This window comes from Pipistrellus kuhlii, unplaced genomic scaffold, assembly GCF_014108245.1.
Source record: "Pipistrellus kuhlii isolate mPipKuh1 unplaced genomic scaffold, mPipKuh1.p scaffold_m20_p_6, whole genome shotgun sequence".
Taxonomy (NCBI): Eukaryota; Metazoa; Chordata; class Mammalia; order Chiroptera; family Vespertilionidae; genus Pipistrellus; species Pipistrellus kuhlii.
In genome coordinates this window covers 1,613,256-1,633,407 of record NW_023425562.1, presented here as the reverse complement: position 1 = coordinate 1,633,407, position 20,152 = coordinate 1,613,256, and positions in this window count along the sequence as shown.

Genomic DNA, 20,152 nt, shown 5'->3' with positions numbered 1-20,152 from the left:
TCTTTTCTCTCTCTCTTTTATAGCTGACCTTTTCAGAAATGAATCTCTCTTGAGTAGCCACCCTTTCATTTGTTATATATGTTTTTTTCAAACTAGCCTGTCACACATTCTTGAATGACACAGTATTTCTTAACGCCTGGAAATAAAATGAACACCACATCTTTGTTTTGTAACACTCGTGTACACTTACACATTGAACGCAACCTTCATTAGTACTATACTATTTTATGTCTGGTTTTCTTTTAAGGGTTTATATGGGTTAGAATAGATCTCCTGCTAAATGGAATTCAATAACAAAACACAGAAGCTTGGAGACGCTTTGTGAGATGTCACTGAGCTGGAGAAGATGCCTTGGCCAGAGGGTCCGTGCAGGTCACAGGGAGCTTTGGTGGGGTGTCTAACAGAGGCCTCGGGGGCCACGCGCTGCTGTGGCTTCAGGGTCAGGGCAGAAGGCAGGACCATGCTGAGCGAAAGGGAAGGAATAAGAATGTCGGAGGGGACGCTGTTCTGTCTTTCGGTTTTGCTTTTTTAAAATGGCCTCGTCGTTTCACACCTAGCAGAAGGGAGATGTTGGCCCGTTTTTGTTTTTTTTTCTGCCCCAAGTCAACCGTTCCATAGATCTCCGATGGGACTCATGTCTGTGCATTGATGCTGCTCTGTGGGCAGTGTGTAACAGCTGTTCCTAACAGAAAATATCTAGGAACACTCTTGTCTGAAACCCCATGGTCTTTTCCCCGTGCACTTACGTGTGTGTGTGTGTGTGTGTGTGTGTGTGTAGTTCAATGCAAGCTTATCCCACGTCCATATCTGTGTGGCCAGCGCCACAGCCAAAGGTCAGAACAGTTCTATCTGAAGGAGCCCTCTTCCTTTTACAGCCACAGGCCCCGCCCCTGACCCCCTTCCTAGTCCCTGGCAATTACTAACCTTTCTTCTTCTCTACCTTTGGCATTTCAAGAATACTAGATAACAGACTCATCTAGCAGTAACCTTCTGAAACTGGCTTCTTCTCTCCCCATCTCCCCATCCCCGCTCATCCCATTCCTGGGACTCATCCAAGTTGTGTATTTCCATACCCTGTGCCTGTCTTTGCCGAGGAGTGTTCTGCAGTGTGGATGTACCACAGTCTGTTTAACCATTCACCCCCGAAAGACACTGGGTGGTTTCCACGTTGACGCTAAACAAAGCTGCTATGAACATCCAAGAACATGTTTTTGTGTGAACATACGTTTCCGTGTTTTCTGGGCTACATGCCCGAGAGTGCATCTGCTAGACGGCGGTACCCGTCCTGAGCATATGCTAGCTTTGAGAAGCACTTGCAGCTCTTTCTAGAGTCACTGTACCACTTTGCATTTTCGTAGCAGCGCACATGGGGACCGGACTGGCTGCTCTGCATCCTGCCCAGGGTCAGGTTACCACCTTTTTTGTTGCATTTGAGTGTCTCTGGTCGGTGTGTACTAATACCTCACCGTGAGGTCCTCACACTGTGGGTGACCATGCACATTTCTATAGTTAAGCCCACTGTTACTAATCTGAGCTTTATTCACTTTCTACAACTCTCACTGAACCCATTTTGTCTATCAGGGACAGTCTGGTGATCAGTTAAGACATCACATGTGTCAAACACAAGGCCCGCGGGCCAAATCCATCCCGCCAGGCCTTGCAATGTGGCCCGCACCGCGCTGTCATCACTGCACTCCGCTGCGTTTCCATCACAATGACAGTTTATGACTGTTCAGTAAACCATTCGGCCCGCGATTTAGGCTGGATTTTAGATTTTGGCCCCTTCTCTCATTGAGTTCGACACCCCTAAGCTAAGTGTTGGGGTTCTCACTCCTGGTCAGTGACTGTTCCCTGGGCGGGGCTTATGGGTTTAATGTCTCAGTTCTGGTTTCCTAGGTTTTAATGTTACATTCGCTCACTCTATTATTTATTGCAGAAAATTCTGTATGGGCTTTTTCCTAGATGGTCTTCCTGACAACCTTCCGGATGTCCTTCCTGACAAAGCTGGGCCCGGGACAAGCCACTCGACCCATGGTCCCGGGCACCAGCACCTACAGCTGCAGCCCAGGATGCGGCCCAAGTGAAGCTGCCTGCCCATAGTCCAGCCCCAGCGAAGCCAGCCCGTGTCCCAGGTGCCTGTGGCCACCTGGAGGAGGGAATCCTGGGTCCTGGGTGCAAGGCTGAGGCAGAGGCAGTTGGGGTCAATCAGGCTGGCAGGGGAGCAGTTAGGGGCGATCAGGCAGGCAGGCAGAGGTGGTTAGGGGTAATCAGGCAGGCAGGCAGGCCAATGGTTAGGAGTCAGCAGTCCTGGATTGTGAGAGGCATGTCTGACTGTTGGTTTGGACATCCCCTGAGGGGTCCGAGATTAGAGAGAGTGCAAGCCAGGCTGAAGGACTCCTACCCCCATGCACGAATTTTGTGCACCAGGCCTCTAGTACTTTAATAATATTGTATCTATGCTTATGAGTAATACTGGTCTGAACTCATGCTACCCCATAAAAGGAGTTGGAAGTGCTGTTCCAGTTCCTTGACAGAGGAAAGCCAGGGCACCCCCAGTGCTGGGGACCCCAGTGCTGGGGACCTGGGCAGGAAGAAAGGTTACCCAAGAGGAGAGTCCAGAGAAGAGGGTCCAGTTTCCATTTTCTGGACATTCTTTCTTAGGAGGTGCATTTATGAGACAGCGTGCTACAGTGGATAATGGTCTCATCACAAAGAAGGTTGCATTTTACTTCCAGCTCTCTCAGGAGCTAAATGACGGCCTTTTAGCTTGCCTTTCCTCATTGCAGAAAGAGAGAATTGGGTATAGATATGCACATTTCCTTCTTCCATCTAGAGTCCAAGAACCACAAAGCATGCTATCTAATGATTTCCTTGACCAAGTTACACATGGGAAGGCATAAAAAGCCAGGTTCCTATTATAGATATTTTTAAAAATCTTCATGAACTCATGTTCCTCTAAGAAAATAATAAGATATGTTAAAGCTTCTTGTAAGAGGCAATGGGGTTTTTACAGATTATCAAGAACTGCTGAATTTCAAGGGTAAGACACCAACTGAATCCCAAGTAATGGAGATGAGCAGATGTTTAACAGGCCTACTTTCTACTCTCATCGTGCTTTGCCGTGAAGAGGGCACAGGCCCCATTTTTACCCGACTCTATCCATGTGGAAGCAGGGCCAATGAAGAAAAGGAGAATGGGCAGAATTATTTTTCAACTTTGAACAAATTAATGACTTTAAAAGCATAGTGTGGGAGAAGACAGACCATTTAGTCTGAACTCATCACATCCACATTCTTTCTTAACAAGTATGTATGCAGAAATAATAATTTTTTTTCCCATTCAGATTCCTATTTGTCAAGTACCTTAAGGGCTGATCATTGAATTCCTCCCTTTTTTCTTGGGTTGAGAGTTCTGAGAATTGTAAGCTACTAAGGACAAAATATATCGAAAATCTACAGCTAGGTAAAAATTTTGGTAGAGTTGGAAAAACAAGACAAATTTCTCTTTTAAAGAATATCTTTGATGACAAGACTAGGATTGTAACAGGACATTTAAGCGTGAGGTTCTGTGCATTCTTGCCCCTTAAAAGTCCTGATTCTCAGCCTTCCTTCTAACAGTTACATATGTTAACTCTGATTATGAGTGGTTTCACTTCCTGCAGTTCCAGTTATCCACAGTCAACCGCTGTCTGAAAATACTGAATCTCCCCAGCCATCAACATGGTCTGTCCCTGACATTCTGAAATCCAGCCATCAACGTAGTCACAACTCCATAATCCAGGATCATCTGGAGCAGATGACCTCTTTCTGACCTATCAGTGGAAGGTCAACAGCAGTCATATGCTGTCACAATGCCTCCATCATTCGCCTCCCTTCATCTCATCACATAAGCATTTTGTCATCACAAGAAGAAGGGTGAATACAGTGCAAAGAGATATTTTGAGAGAGAGACAACTTTCACATAATTTTATTATAATATACTAGAGGCCCGGTGCATGAAATTTGTGCATGGAAGGGCCTGCACCCTCTCCAATCTGGGACCCCTCAAGGGATGTCTGACTGCCGGTTTAGGCCCATCTCACAATATGGGATTGCTGGCTCCTAACTGCTGGCCTGCCTGCCTGCCTGCCTGCCTGCCTGCCTGATTGCTCCTAACCCTTCTGCCTGCCTGCCAGCCTGATCACCCCTAACTTGCCCTCCTGCCGACCTGATCACCTCTACCTTGCCCCCCTCCTGGCCTGATCACCCCTAACCATCTATGCCAAGGCTCTGGCCTAAGCCACAGTCTGGTCTCTCTCTGTGGGAGGTCACCTGTAGGATCAGGGGAAGGCACCACCTCCATTACCCTGCTGCTGCTGCCGTTGCTGGCCTGAGCCCAAGCCCTTCACAGCTGCTGTGGCTTTGTCCAGAAGGACATCTGAAAGGTCGTCCTGAAGACATCTGCACTAATTAACATATGACTCTTTTATTAGTATAGATTGTCATAATTTTTTTATTTTATAATTAGTTCTTGTTAATCTCTTCCTGCGCTTAATTTGAACATCAAACCTTTCATAGGAATGTGTGTAAGGACAGGAAAAAACAGTGTGCATAGGGTTTGGTACTATCCATGGTTTCAGACATCCACTGGGAGTCTTGGAAATGTATCCCCCACAGGTAAGGGGAACTACAGTGCTTCCCCGCTAATTCTGACCTTCTGCAACTCCATGACTTTGCCTTTGCTCAGATTGTATCCCAGTATCAGTAAGAAACTAACTCATAATGATCCACACACATTCAGCTGGGTTTTCCTGTCTTTCAAGAATAAAAACAAACAACACGAAGAGAAATATTTATGGAAATTCAGATGAGATTCATCTTACTCTGCCCTCAGAGAGACTGATGTGTGCTGAAGTAAGGTGAAGGGGCTGAGCTGGGGCATGCCCTTGTAAATGAAGACCCTTTTTAAGAAAGGTGTAGGTGTTAGGGTTAATGGCAATTCCTAATCAATAGCTGGCAACATGCTATTTACAGTAACAACACATCATGAGAACTTGTAGTTTCATTACAAGAAATGAAAATTGATGTCGGGATCATATAGGAGCAAATTATACTCTAATGATTTCCTAATAAAGTAATTTGCTCCTAGATCACAGGGGATATAAGCAAAAAATTGCTAATACTGTAGCCAAAGTAATTATTTTTCAGCCTTTAAATATTAAGCAGTGTGCCTAAGGCTCCTCATTGCATGCTCACGGATGGTTTCCTGTCCCACCAAGTTCTTGGGGAGTCTGAAAAGGTCAGGGCAGAACTTCTCAGATAATGGAATGCACTTAAAATGCAAATGCTGACCAAGGAGCAGGTTGGTCTGTTTTGTCCCTGTAGCTAATGCGGTTTTTCACCCATGGCGCATGTGACAGGTGAGGAGATGTGTGCGGATTCCGGTAGTCCCAGTGCTTAACCGAAGGGAAAGCACCAGTTGGCGGAATCCATAGAAATTTTCCCAAGTCCTGAGCATGCCTCCATCACATCCTCAACCACAACCCAACTTAGGCCCGGAGTAGGAAGCTATGAGGATTAAATCAAATGAGAAATATGAAAGTGCTTTGACAATTACAAAATAGCATATAAATAAAAGTGATTAAGACATTTCACTGGAAAAGACAAACTGTTTTCACTGTATAATTACATTTTCCTCTGGGTTTGTAAAATTAAGCCATCTTGCAAATTTGTATTAAGAAATAGTGAATAATTGTATTTGCATACAGGCATCATCATCAAAATTATGTTCTCATTCGGCGGACTTTCAATCAAGCAAAACAAATTGACAAATTAAAAGCACTAGGGATGGACGTTTGTAGCAGCAATCCTTTGCACGTATTTATCTTCATTAGTTTTCTTTGCCTTACTGTGGGCTGCTTCTAGGGTTTTGTTTTAAGGGTTAAAAGGAAAATTGGAAAAGGAAGCAAAACTAACAAGGCAGATGGCTTGTCAAGTCAGAAACAGAAAACCTGTCCAAAAAAAAAACCAAAAAAAAACCAGGAGAATTTTGAGAGCTAAATGTTCATCATGGGTCTACGGCAGCTCCTTTGGATGTAAAAATAGGGTATTGCTATAGTTCAGTCTTCACTTGCTCTTTCTTCCCTCGGGATGGGGCAGGGTGGGGGTGACATGTGCGCATTGTCTATCATGTTGTGCCCACAGGAATGCTGGGCTCTAGCTCATAGAATGTCTCCCATTTTCCCAGAACACGGGCTCCTTGGCAGGCACAGCATGACCCATGTGCTAACTGGTGGCAATGCCAAAAACATACGTTGTGCCCAGCTCTGTAGGACATGGCTGCAGGACTCACTCACAGCCACACCAAGAGCATGAACTTGGAAACCAGATGGATCTGGGTTTGAAAACCACCCATTTTGACACTAAGTCAGTATACCCATTGGGAAATTAATCACTTAAAAAAACAAAGACAGCCATAAACACCTTCCACTGCTTTATTCAGAATTGGTTTTCAGTAGATGCTATGCTGATGCACTTCCATAGCTCTCTCTACTGGGCCCACATGCCTCCCCTCCAGCAGGTGCTGTGCATGTATTTCTCATTTGGTGCCCTCAACAGCCCATCCCACAGGAAATGCTCTCTCTCCTCAAAAATGGAAGCGGGAAGCTCTGCCAAGTTGGTGTGTAAGGTCGTGAGGCTGGTGCGTGGAGGCTCAGAGCACGCATGATCATACCCTCTCCGGGGGCTAGTCCACACCACGACATATTGCCAGAGAAGAGACTCGCTGTTTCCATGGCTTCATTGACTCTTCCCAATTCATCCTTTGAACCAGTGAAGTGCCTTTGGGCTAGGGGGAAGGAATGGCTGATATAGGACTTTCAACCCCTTTACAAAGGGTTTGCTGGGCTTCGAACCCTTGTCTGAGGGAGAGGAAAGAGGAAGGTGCTCTCCCTGGTCTTTGGAAACGCTAACGTTTGCCACCTGTGAGAGAAAAACCATGAGCCCTTTTAGCAGCAAGACATAAAAGGATAAAGAAAAGGAAAAAGATTTAAAAAACAACGTTTAGCTTATAAAATACGAAATACATAGTGACTTTCATTGACAGACATGGTCTGCAGGCACAGTTAGTTCTCAGATTGTCTGCATCAGCCCTAAGGTAAGGATGCCACCGCACTTCACTAACGCTGCATTTATTAAAGAAGGAGGCTGGTGTTCTGCGTTTAATAACCCTGCATTTTTCACAGGACCAATCCTGTGGACACGCAAACCAGGAACTTTGCCAGATGCTTGTAGGACTCCCCAAAAGGCTGCAGGTCTTGCCCTTTGGAATCTGAAACTGCAGACTCCGGTGCCGCCAGAGCAATTGTTTGGTTTGGGACGAGAAGGGTGAACCACGTAAGAATGTCTGGAGAGGAAGCACTAATGCTGGCAGAGTGTCTGTTCTCTGCAGTGCTCCCCCCACCCTCCCATGTCCCCAGCACCAGCACCCGGGGTGAAGGGTCAGCACAGAGGGAGCTGGAGCCATTGCCGCATTTGGGACCAGTGTGGAAGTCAGATTGACTTTCCAAGACATTCACCACCGGATGCCCCCCTTTTCCCTGTCTGCCTCCATCTCCCTTTTTGGGGTCTCGAGTTTTCACCTCTTCCTAACCTTCTCCTCTTGTTGATATTCTGTTCTGTGTAGATGTGGATTTTAAAAACAACCTGCATCTCAAGAAACTTGTTCAAGAACAAAATATTCCTAATTCTCTATGTGTTAGTATCGGTCCTTTGAGAATCAGGTATTAAAACCAGATGTCAAGAATTAAGCAGAACCAGTAGGCCTCAGGATACAAGAAGAAACTTACTGTGAAGAGTTGGCTCATGTGGTGATGGAGACTGGCAAGTTCGCAGTCTGCCAGGGGGGCTGACCTGGCACCAGGCGGGAGGCCACAGAGCTGATGTTCCCGCTCGGACGGAAAGCTGTCCCCTCTACAGCCAGGGAGGCGGTTTTGCATGTGAAGTTTGCAGGCAGGGCCCTCTGCTGCAGAGTGTCCTCCTGCCTGCAGGGGGCTCTTGTTCTCCCAGGACCTTGGCTAATTGTGTGAGGCCCACCCACATGCGGGGAGCAATCTGCTCTGCTCCTAGTCCTGTGGTGTAGGTGTAAGTCTCCTCCCCAAACACGCTCACAGATGCACCCGGAAGAGCGTCGGAGCAGTATGTGGGCGGCTCCCAACCAGCATCTTGCACATGAACCAACCATCAGAGGGTTCGAACCGCCCAGTCCCCTCGCAGGAACAGTTAGGGAGCCCAGCCCCTGGTTCTGTGGAACAGCCACATTCCAACAGAATGTCTTGGGTCTTGCTTCTTCCAGTCCAATCCAGACCCCAAGCCTCTAATTTTCTTAAACTGCCCCTGTTGTCCACCTTTTCACCGGAACCATAGAATTGCCAAAAAAGAAAAAAATGAGAGAAAAAAGTGGCGGGTAATAGTGGTCTGACAACGTGAAAACATAGGCACCACAGATGAATAACTTCACAATTTTTCTATGTCTTCATTAGTGAAATACGAATTAAAATCCTCAAGACCAAGGTCTGAGACGCACATATTCATACTGTACTTTTCCCTGGACTTACTCTGAAAAATACCGGCTGTCCAAAATGCTCAGGCCTGCCTGCACTGCTACGACATTTTTAGCAAATTTCTCTAAACTTAATAGTCACCTGCATGCTTTCCATTTCTCCTCACCCAGCCCGGAAAGCAAATTTAACAAATGGGCTCGCTTCATCATTTGAATTTTTGCCTTTTGGGAATATTTGCATTTTAATAGGGCTATGACTGAAAAATAAGTCTTTGTTCGGGGGAAGGTATTACGAAAGTGAAAATGTGAGGCATTTGTTATAATCTAGTTGAAGAGAGCTTTAAAGATGAGTGAGCTTTTCTGTCACTGTCACACAGCAGTGCCCCGGCCACATGCTGTCATCATCCCCTCACCCAGGCAGGCTTCATAAAACCCTCTTGTTGAAAAAGTTCCCCTCTGGAAAAACGTGGCTGCATGGCTGTATCATGACGTGGTGGCAGACGCCTAACTAGGCCTCTGAGGCAGTGACCCACGTTGTGAACTGCCCACTCAGTCCAGCGTGACCTGGAGCAGCTCATCTACCTGAGACCTACCAGATGATTGGAAATCCTGAGACAGTAAGGCCCGGGGTGACACTTCATGACCTGCAAGATTATTTGCCAACTTATGAAATATCATGTCACAATCGTTCCACAGCCACCCGCCTATGACCTAACCTGGACCTTCTTTGTTGGTTATGAAAACATGTTTTAGAAGTTCCAAACCTACACCACCAAGATGAAAGTTTTGAAATGCAGTCCTCTTGGACTTTGGGTATGGTTGGGGGTGGAAAGAGGAAAAGAAGGAGGGAGTTGAAGAAAAGAGATTCTGCTGTTAACATGCAAAATTCATTTCCTTGGGGGACATGTGAATAGTTAGCCAAGTGCCTCTGCAGCGCAGACATCATCACAAGCAGAAGAGTTTGGGACTCAGCTGTAAATCCACAACGTGTTGCCCTCCCATATCCTCCCCGCCCCCCAGGGCCACCCAGCCTCCCGCCCCTGGTGCTCATGGCTTCAGGTGTCCCCTCATCAGTCAGGGGGAAAGAGCAAACATTCAGTCTGGAAGAGAGAGGCCACCCCCATCCTAACACTGTTCCTCTTGCAGGCGGGTGGGTGATAGCCACTTTGTGGCCTGCCAGGGCGTTTCTCATGGTAATCTCCCTCCTAACAAATCGGGCAGCATGAAAAGGAAGCAGCACACTTACTGCTGATGGCGAGCAGAACACTGCACACAGGCAGCTGACCAGGCCTGAGTTATGGGAGCCCCGCTGGTTCTGAAGGTATAGTATTGTCTCAGAAAGGTGAAGAACAAAAAGGAAAAGTAATTAGTTTTATTCTCTGGCTTAGGACAAAAGCAGTTATGCTAATTGTTGTAGTCACCTCTTTGTCTAGAAGAGCTGCAATCCTAATCAACTACCTCATCGCTTTTCTCCTGAAAATGCTTCAGTGGCAAATGCCCCCTGTGTTTCTGGATGAGGACGAGGACAGTAGCACAATGTCAGTTACTTCTTAGAAACAATACATCGGTGAGGGAGGGGCTGGAAAAGACAGGGTTCTTGCATATAGTCAGGAAGGAAAGTAAACTTAGGGATAGGCGAGAACTTCACTGACGTTCTTTTCTTTATCCTCCATTCCAACCAAATCTTGTGCAATTGTGGGGGGGGGGGGGGGATGAAAAGGAGATGTCTCATTGTTTATAGCTAATGCTCCCTCATAAATGAGCAACAAACTATGAGAGAATGCAGTGAATGAACGTCTTTTGGTACTTGAGAAACACAAATGGGAGAATGGAGTTTAATGTTTTCAAAATAATTAACTCTAACTTCAACTTTCTCTTCTTGGCTACCAGGGTCACATTGTGTTTTGTCCCAATGGTAAGGTGATCATCAGGACTTTTTTTAAACACTGCAGGACATGGGACAAATTGTTAAAAATCAGGATTTTCCTGCCAAAAGCGGAATGTCTGGTACAATGGTGATCCAGCTGACTGTCACACCAAAAGCTTACATTCTTATAGTTAGGCTTGACGTCCTCACATGTCACCATCATGAGGAAAGATTGGGAGCCTTAGTATTAAACCATGAAGTCTTCATTAGATAGTACAAAGGTCAACCGAAGACCATTCCTTGGTGATTTATACTCTGAAAGGAGGTGGGATATCAGTTTGCTCTTAGATATGGCCCAAGAAGTGTCTGTCTGAGAAACTGGTGGGCTTACCAGCCTTCTCTTCAGACCTGCAACCCCCAAAGATGACTTAGAGAGTTTTAAGTAATGTTGACACACACAAGAGGCTTTTTTGTGGCTCTAAGAGGTAGTTGTTCTAAGAGAAGTAAAAAGCACCATGGTCCCTATGATGCTTTACTTTAATTCCCCAAAAATGTAATAGTACTATTCTATTCCATGGATGTTAACTTAATTTTGTTTGTGGGGGAAATTAAAAAGAAGATTAGCCTAACATTCAAATTAAGTTTATTCTTCTACCCTCTAGGCAGTGGGTGGTAACAACTTTGTGGACTGACAAGTGTGCTGACTGCCTTCCTTTTGAACATACTGTGTCATGAGTCAAAGAACGTGTGCATTGACCCAGGGACGGTTGTGCTTTAGTGATGTTTGAGTCATCTCACAGAATAAGCCATGTTCCTGAGCCTTCTTGTTGGAGGGACCTAATATGTCCAGTTTGTAAACCTTACAGAACTGGTCTCTATTTCTTATTTTAGTGTATTGTATTGAAAAGTTTTCTTTGAGCCCATAATTTTATGAGGTGTCATTTCCAAAAGTTAATATTTTATGTAGGTATATGTGTTTTATTATTTGTCCCAAGTATCATAGAGATAAAACACTGCTAGAGCATTTGTTCTTAATCTCTAGGTTCTCTCTTCAATAAATTATGTCTATAGAAATGTAGAAATTTCTTAGCCCCAGAAACTTATTCAAAGACCAAAAGATCCCGGGTCTCTGTGTTAAGAACCACTGTTGTGCAGAAATTGGAATTTTATCAGTTTAAAGAGATTAATATCACACCCTAGATGGGGCCAGGGACTCAGTAAGCACTTCATAAAGCCTTTTGGAGGAGATAGCAAATAGAATATTTTTTCATTTTCTGCTCTGAAATTACATTTCCTGGGCCACCTAGAGACCTAATAAGGTCATCAGTTGTCATTTTCAACATTCCTGGCTTTCATTGCTCAACTGCAGGGACTGGGAGGCAGAAAAATAAAGTCCATATTTCAGCATTTTATGAATTTGATTATCCTAGGGTCTCAAAAGGTTACATTCTGTTTTCTCTCTTCTCTTTTATTTGGTCACTGTATATGCTAATAAAGAGGACTGAATGAGCTTTAAATAGTTTTGAAAACAGAAACAAATATTTATATATTTTCTTTTTTTTTTTTTTATTTAATTGCCCCTCTTTCTTCTCAAGGTTGTTGGGTATTACTACAGTTCTATAATATAGTAACGAAATACTTTGTTCATGAAAAACAAACAAATGCTTAGTAATTCAACCAAAACAAATAGAACCATCTGAGTTTTATAATGTAGTTTTAGCTACAGATACCACATCAATATCCACCTGTCTATTCACACTCAGCCATCATAATTTTACTTCCCTTTTACAGTGTCATTGAGCTATTTTGGTTTAAATCAAATGAAAAATAATTTTGAAAAATGAGAACAATAACGTTTGTACAATGCAGCATTCTTCGCTTTTAAAAATACATACGCAAATTTACCTCAGCAGTTGAAAAGCTATACAAATTATATATCTCATCCTTGTTTGAATCTATTCAGATTTTCCTTGTCTCCTGATATGAGGCTGGACCTGCTCAGGCCTTACTCATGATGGCTCTCGACCTCATTTGTTCCCATGTGGGATCATTTGGTTCTTGGGAGGCAAGGCCCAAGAAAGCACTTTAACAGCCCTAAACAGTGACCCTCTGTGTGTTCTCTGCAGAGGAGAGCTCTCCGTCCTTCCAATTGTTCAGAATCATTTCAGAGACCAATGCTCTATCTGCCTCCTACCTGCATTTCTTCTTATTGCAAGAGCCTCATTTCAGCTACCATCACACCAAGGTGCCAGGCAAAAATACCCCTCCACCACAAACCCACCCCTGCATCTTTCACAGCATCTGAATTTGTATTAAACACACTTAAGATAGATTTTATTTGGCAATCAAAGCCCAAGAGGCACACTCCCCAGGTGATTTCTCAATGCAACATAAACCACGACTACTAATTAGCATCAAGTCTTGGCAGAGCCAACACCATTGGAACTCCCAGCCTACAGTTTAAAGTTTTTTCTCTCTTTTATGGCATCTCCTCCTCTATGTCATATACTATCAGCAACAGCACAGAACTCTTAATTTATTCCCAAATGCAGCCAACTCAGAGATGAAAGAATAAAAGACATGGTAGGTTCCTAAATAAATGAGTGCTTTAAAGAAAAAAAAAAAAAGAAAAAAACAGAGCATGACTTATTGAAAGTACAAGAAAATGGAGGAAGTTTTGGAAATAGGAATTCCAAAAGGTATTGACATGAAAATCCACAAAACCTTTCACCTGTCAACTCTGCCTCTAATAATAAACACTATGAAAACCTGTGCAAGTGAGCAAGCATCTGTCAGGAGGAGTGGCAATTGCAACTTTATCTTGGTGACAATCGTAAGTACAAATACCCATCCATTTGGGAATAATTGAGTAAGCTAGAATACACTTAAAGAAAGGGCACATCCATTATGTGAAGTAAATCTTCATGCATGACAGTTAAAGAGGTCCATGAGGCAGTATTGGATATATGTGTGTGTGTGTGTGTGTGTGTGTGTGTGTGTGTGTATTTCATATATATGATATATAATCATATATATATGATTTCAGAGAGGAAGGGAGAGGGAGAGATAGAAACATCAATGACGAGAGAGAATCATTGATCGGCTGCCTCCTATCAGCCCCCTACTGGGGATGGAGCTCACAACCTGGGCATGTGCCCTGATCAGAAATCAAACTGTGACTTCCTATTTCATAGGTCAATGCTCAACCACTGAACCACGCTGGCCAGGCAGTATTGGAATTTTTTTTAAGCAAGTTGCAAGCATCACATAGAGACAATCTCACTTTTTTTTTAATAATTCATACTTCATACTCAGGAAGGTGCCTATGGTTTTAAATTATTCAAGAAGGATGAAGATACTACATAAATGTACATGATTCTTAAAATTCATTGTGGGTTTAATGGTTTGAGCATTTTTTAAACTGTTGATGTACATGCTCAGGTTCTGAAGGTTACACTTGAAAATGCTAAAGGTGGTTGTTCTAGAGAAGTGGGAGTTTGGGGACTGGAGGGAAAGAGACATGATTTTTACTTTCAAAACCCTAGCCATCAGCTAGGCTCAGTGGATAGAGCATCAGCCCTCAGACTGAAGCGTCTCAAGTTCGATTCTGGTCAAGATCATGTACCTCGGTTGCAGACTCAATCCCCAGGTGGGTTGGGGCAGGCAACCAATCAATATATCTCCCTCACATGGATGTTTCTCTCTGTCTTTCCCTATCTCTTCCACTCTCTCTAAAAATCAATGAAAAAAAAATACCCTCAGGTGAAGATTAAAACAACATCCCTAGCCATCAAATGTAATAATCTCTGACCAGAGCTCACCTTCGTCTCCATTGAAGATCCATGCACTATATTCTCCCGTATCTCTTTCCCCCTCACAGGCCTTTGTCCTTCTCCGACTTAATGAAAACATAAGGAATGATGTAGATGGTGTTATTGGACTGCAATTGGACTTCTATAATTGAACTTACACATTGGACAATTTATAGGAGAAATTATGTCTTTGAGTTCTTTGTAGCAGCCTTCCATATGGTAGATGAGATGTGAGAGAGCCATACTTATGGCAGCAATGACTTAGACCCAAGCTTTGTTTATTCCCAGAAGAGGTGATGTTATCCACATCAGTTAGAGTCCATCAACGTGGTTTAACAGCCCTGTGTGAAGCCATTTCCATAAAGAGCAGCTGTTCCCTCCAATCTGTCTCTCCCGTGTTGTCCCTAAATAAATGTCCATGCTCACATTTGTCCTTGTGCTTTGGTTGTATTTAAAATAGACTAAGTTGTTTGTAAATAGAAAAGATTATTTTCAAAGGTGGTTTTAAGGCTTAATATTTTAAACATGATTTAAACTGCAGAAGCTGAGTGTTTTCAGTGGCTTAATGCAATAAAGCCCACCTGTTATTTTTGGATGCTTTATTTAGACCATCTGCTCCACAAAGGATGAAAAACTCAATAGTGGATAGAGAATTGTCTACTCTTCATGTGTCAGTAATTTATTTATTCTCTCTAGCCAAGCCTCCAGGTCATTGCAAAAGTGTTTATCTATTCATTTTCTAACACATGGGGAGCCAATATTTGATGGTTGGCTTTATTAAAACCATCACAGGGAATTGTCTTTTATCGATTCATAGTTTCCTACTTTCTGCTATGTTAAAAATAGCTTGCCAGTTGCATTTATTTTAAGAGCCCCTATCCTCTCTTCAGTAGCAGGTGGAGTATCTGTTGAAGAGGTATTCTTGGTGATGATGAGCAAATCACGACAGTCAAAGTTCAGGCAGCTAAGTTAGCATCACCTCATCTTGCTCCTAAATCACGAAGGTGTTAGAGACAAGAATTCCAGGGGCCAAGCACTTTAGTCTCTAATTGAGCCCACTTGAGTGGAATGGTCTTACAGTCCTTCCCCCCACATCTTCCTCTGTTTGCAGTACGGGCCCTGGAGATCTCCCCACTTTAACCTTCCTACTTCACTTAATTCTCTCCAGGATTCGCTCTCAAATCTTTGACCATCTCTAATATTTACACTAACAATAGCAACAACAATAATAGCAGCTGTGTTTGTTGAGTCACAAGAGGTTCTAAACACTATTCTAAACATACCTCATATCTACTGTTCATCTTCATTTAGTTTCTTCTCATCTTAGGCTTTCTCCAAAAGTTAGTCATTTCCTCAATGACATCATTTCTCATATGGTTCAAATACCACTTCTTTATGCATATTGTCTCACTGCATTTCCTACTTGTCTTCGTTTATTTGGACAGTTATAGCAAAACACCATTAATAAGTTGGGTTATAAAGAACAGAAATACATTTCTCACAGTTCTGGAGGCTGGGAAGTCCAAGATCCTGGTGCAGACAGATTCAGTGTCTGCAGAGAGCCAGCTTCCTCAGTGATGACGGTCTTCTCACTGTAACATCCCGTGGCCAAGGGTCGAGGAGCTCATTCCATCCACAAGGACTTTGCTTCCACCACCTAATCATCTTTTAAAGACCTCACCTCAAAGTACCATCACATTGAAGGTCGGGATCTCAACATATGAATTTGGGGGGAATTCAAACATTCAGACCATAACACAGGCACTGAATTTGAAGCTGAGTTCCAGTTTCTAGCTTCCTATCAGATGTTTTAGGGTGACTTAAGTGGAACTCTTGCCAAGCCCACGTTCATATATCTGATGGATGCTTCAAAAGGGTTTGATCAGGAAGGCTGGAACCAAGAAGATGGAATACCTAATGTTGCTTCACTGGACTAGGCCAGTGGTCGGCAAACTCATTAGTCAACAGAGCCAAATGCCAACAGCACAACAATTGAAATTTCTTTTGAAAGCCACATTTTTAAAACTTAAACTTATTCTAATGCCACTTCTTCCAAATAGACTCTCCCAGGCCATGGTATTTTGTGGAAGAGCCATATTTAAGGGGCCAAAGAGCCGCTTGTGGCTCTTGAGCTGCAGTTTGCCGACCACTGGACTAGGCTAAGGTTTTTAAAGAGTATAGGGGGGACAGGTGGACCCCTTACTATACTTAAAGAGTATAGGGGGGACAGGTGGACCCCTTACTATAAATGGCAAGTTCCAGGTCCTCCTGGAACTTGCCATTTATAGTAAGGGGTCCACCTGGACAATGAGCCCTTTACTTCTGACAGGGTTCTAGTGTTCAAGGTCCGGTTATGTCCCAGTCCTTAGGTTCCATGGAATTGGGGGGACATAGACTGTGGTTCCAGATGCAGCTGGAATCAAAGTTCTCTCCTCGGTATGTGCTTCAGCTGCAGGACTTACAGTTTTGGTAAACAGCATATCACCATTTTGAGCTCTTCTGCAGTTACAGACAAGAAGCTAATACTTCTGGAGTGCCTACTAAGGGCCAGGTACTTGTTAGCCATTGGACATGCTACCTTGTTTAATCCTTACATAACAACTTTGATCTTATTTTAGATTTGGAGAAAAAAATTATGGAGGGGTAATTTGATAATTTTCCTGAGATCACAGTTTGTTGGTAAGAAGCAAGGTGTAATTCGAAACTCAGGACCTTTTTAGCATTTTACATGATATGTTCAGATGTAATATTTTTCCAAATAATTGACTGAGTCTTTGAGATTATCACCCATGTATCAGACCTTCCTTTCAATGTTTCTCTGTTTCTCCTCTATTCATCCAGTTGCTCTGACTCTCACCATTCCTCAGTAACCTCTACCTTAGATCATCCCAGTTCATCTCTCTTCCTACTCTTCATTTCCAACATATCCTACACCAAAGCTCCCTATTTTCCTGTTGTATTGTTCTCCTATCATTGCTTTGCTAAAGATTCTAGAACACCGTGTTTCTCCGAAAATAAGACATCCTCTGAAAATAAGACCTAGCGCAACTTTGGGAGAAAAAAGTTAATATAAGACACTGTCTTATTTTCGGGGAAACGGGACATCACCCATGACCTACCCACCAAGGTCAAATTATAGATTCAGGGGTGTTTTTCCAACTTCTTCATATTTACAGCCCCAAAATGGTCATTGATTTATTAACTCATTTCTCTCACAATTGTTTCACTGAGTTCTCCACTCCCTTTGCCATCCCTTCCCCACTTTCGAGAACCTCTTTCCTGCTCTTCTTGAACAAAGCAGTCTTACCAGGTTCAAGGTTCCCAGCCAAGTCCTCTTCCTCCAAGAAAGCCACCTTGCCTTTCCATAAGCCCGCTACATCTTTCTCTGGATTCCTGCCATGTTTACCATGTGCTCCCTGCCTTACCTATTGCTTTTGTGTTCCTTTCACTACTGTGTCTCTAGGTCTCAGGAGACAGCTGAGAACAAAGGTCCTCTGTGCTACTTTTTGGAGTTTGGCGCATAAACTTGGCACAAAGTGTGTGCTCAGTAACAATGCTCAGATTAGTGATCTGGCATACACTGTGAACTTAGCAGTGACAATTACCCTGCCATACGGAGTGCATAGCATCCCTGGAAACCCTGTTAGCAGCTGTTCGTCCTGAAGGTGTTTGGAATTCCCCACCTTTGATATTATGTTTGCCTGATAGGAAACAACACACAATATTTCTTTAGCTCTCACTCATGTTTCATATCCAAATGCAGTCTCTCCAGCAGAAATACAGCCATGCATAGTACCATCCTTCAGAGCCTGCCTCTAGTAACTTTAAAAAGGTAACACCATTCATTTAGAGAAAAAGAAAGAGGGAGAAAACCGTAGCATATGACTGGGTTTCTTGTCTTTGGTGAGAATTTTCTTTTCTTTCCAAAAGGCATTCTGACAAAGCATTAGATGAAGAATTTTAAAAGCTCCCTCTGCCCCTAAAATGCAATCTCTTATGAAGGATTCTGAAGAGGAAAGGGTCTGATTTACTTTGAGTTCTTTCGGGGCTGAAACTAATCTTGAACTGTCTCCAGAAGGGTGACCCTTCCATGCATATGCATTGCCCCTCAATGAAGAGTGATGGGACAGTGTGGTTGGATGACTCTGGCAATGCGAACCAGGAACCTGGGCTCACTGTAACTGAGAACAAAGGGCAGCTGCTCAGACGAGGGTTCCCTCCCCAGTAGGAGCGCGCTGTGTGCAGGAGGCACACCTTTCCCGTGCTAATTAGCAAGGTATCGCATCAGCAGTGCAGGCACTGGAAGGACTATAGAATTCCGGGGGAAAATCAATGGCCAGGATAGGATAACGCTAAGGCCACATAACAAGGGGCAGGAGACTGTCAGCTCATTTGCAGAGATTTGCTGTCTGACTCCGACGGGGCAGCTAATGAAACAATGATGAAGTCAAATTAAATATTACCAGCAACACCTCTTCTTTGTTTGGGCATTAACATTGAATCTATCTTGTTGGCATGACAAAGCCCTAATCCAAATTGCATGACGAGGTAGAAATATAATAATGCAAATTACATCCCAAAACAAATAGCAAATGCTACTGCTTTGGGTCTTTTATTTTTGTTTAATCCACTGACCAATTGTGTGATGTGGGTGTTTGTATCCTAACTTTTACAGATGAGGGATTTAATCTTGGAACGATTAAGTAACTTGCTCAAGGTCAAACTTAGAAAGAAATGGAGTGAAAACTCACATAAGCTGCCAGCGACTCCACTTCTCTCACTCCCCTCCTCGGGGTTCTGAGAAAGCCTGGGTAAACACATCCACTCCGCTTTGTTCAGAGCAGGTTCTGCTGTAGGTATTTGACCAGGAAAGCTGCTTTCATGGAATGATTTCCAAAACCCAGAAGCTGGGGTCCTGCGGCACTTGCTTTGGGGAATGCTGCACTGGGCAGATGAGTGATTTGGCAAGGACATCAGATCTGAACTGCAAACAACTGCCAAGGTCATTGATTCTAACTCAGCGTGGCTCTAGTGCATCCCGTGGTGGTGTACCCTGAAAAGGGGGAATCTGTGGTAACTTCTAAAGTCAGAAGCACACAGCCATCTGGCCACATAGCAGCTCGAAAAGAGTGGCCAACCAAGGCAGCAAGTCAGTGCTGTCTCCTCAGGATCCTGACCAAGTCAATCTGGTAAAGTCGGGGTGACACCTTCTTCTGCAAGGTTGCCTCAAATCTAATGTAGGTTTTCCCATTAACTTTTCCAACATGAAGTATTTGCAAAGGTGCGTGATGGCACTGCCCCTCCAATTGGCTGGCACCCGCAGCCCTGGTTAATGGAGGTACTAACCTACTCCCTCTGCTGGTTCACTTGGTAGAGGGTACGAACTGAAGTATGGTAGCAACCATACTTAGGTAAAAACTGCTGTTTGAATTTTAACCCTGTGATTCTGGCTTCGGCACTCGCTTACTTGCTTAAACTAAAGGGTAGTTGCCTCAGCTTCCAGATTGAGACCTGGAGGCTAAGGCAATTTTCCTGTGCCTGTGAACCAGGACCACAGGAGACTGATTCCCACTGACTCAGTAGTTCAGGAGTAGAAACTGTAGATAACCTTTAGAGATTAATCACTCAGCTCTGCTTCTGTACTATCTGCTATCGTAAGATAGGCCCATATTCCAATATCAAGCAGAATGTGGCTGGGAATGACCCTGTGGGCTTTTCCCAGCCTTTAGAATTTAGAATTCAGAACAAAGAAAAAAAATTGTGGCTTAGACCTTTAAAAGGACTGCCTACACCTGGAACAGCACAGTCATGAGTGTGGCCACCTGCATGTGGTGCTCTTGCGGCCGTCCTGGCCAGTTCAATAAATCCCTGATTGCTTTTTTTAATCAATTAGCAGCCTCCGGTGGCCTTATTTTTGACTCCAAGATTCGACCCC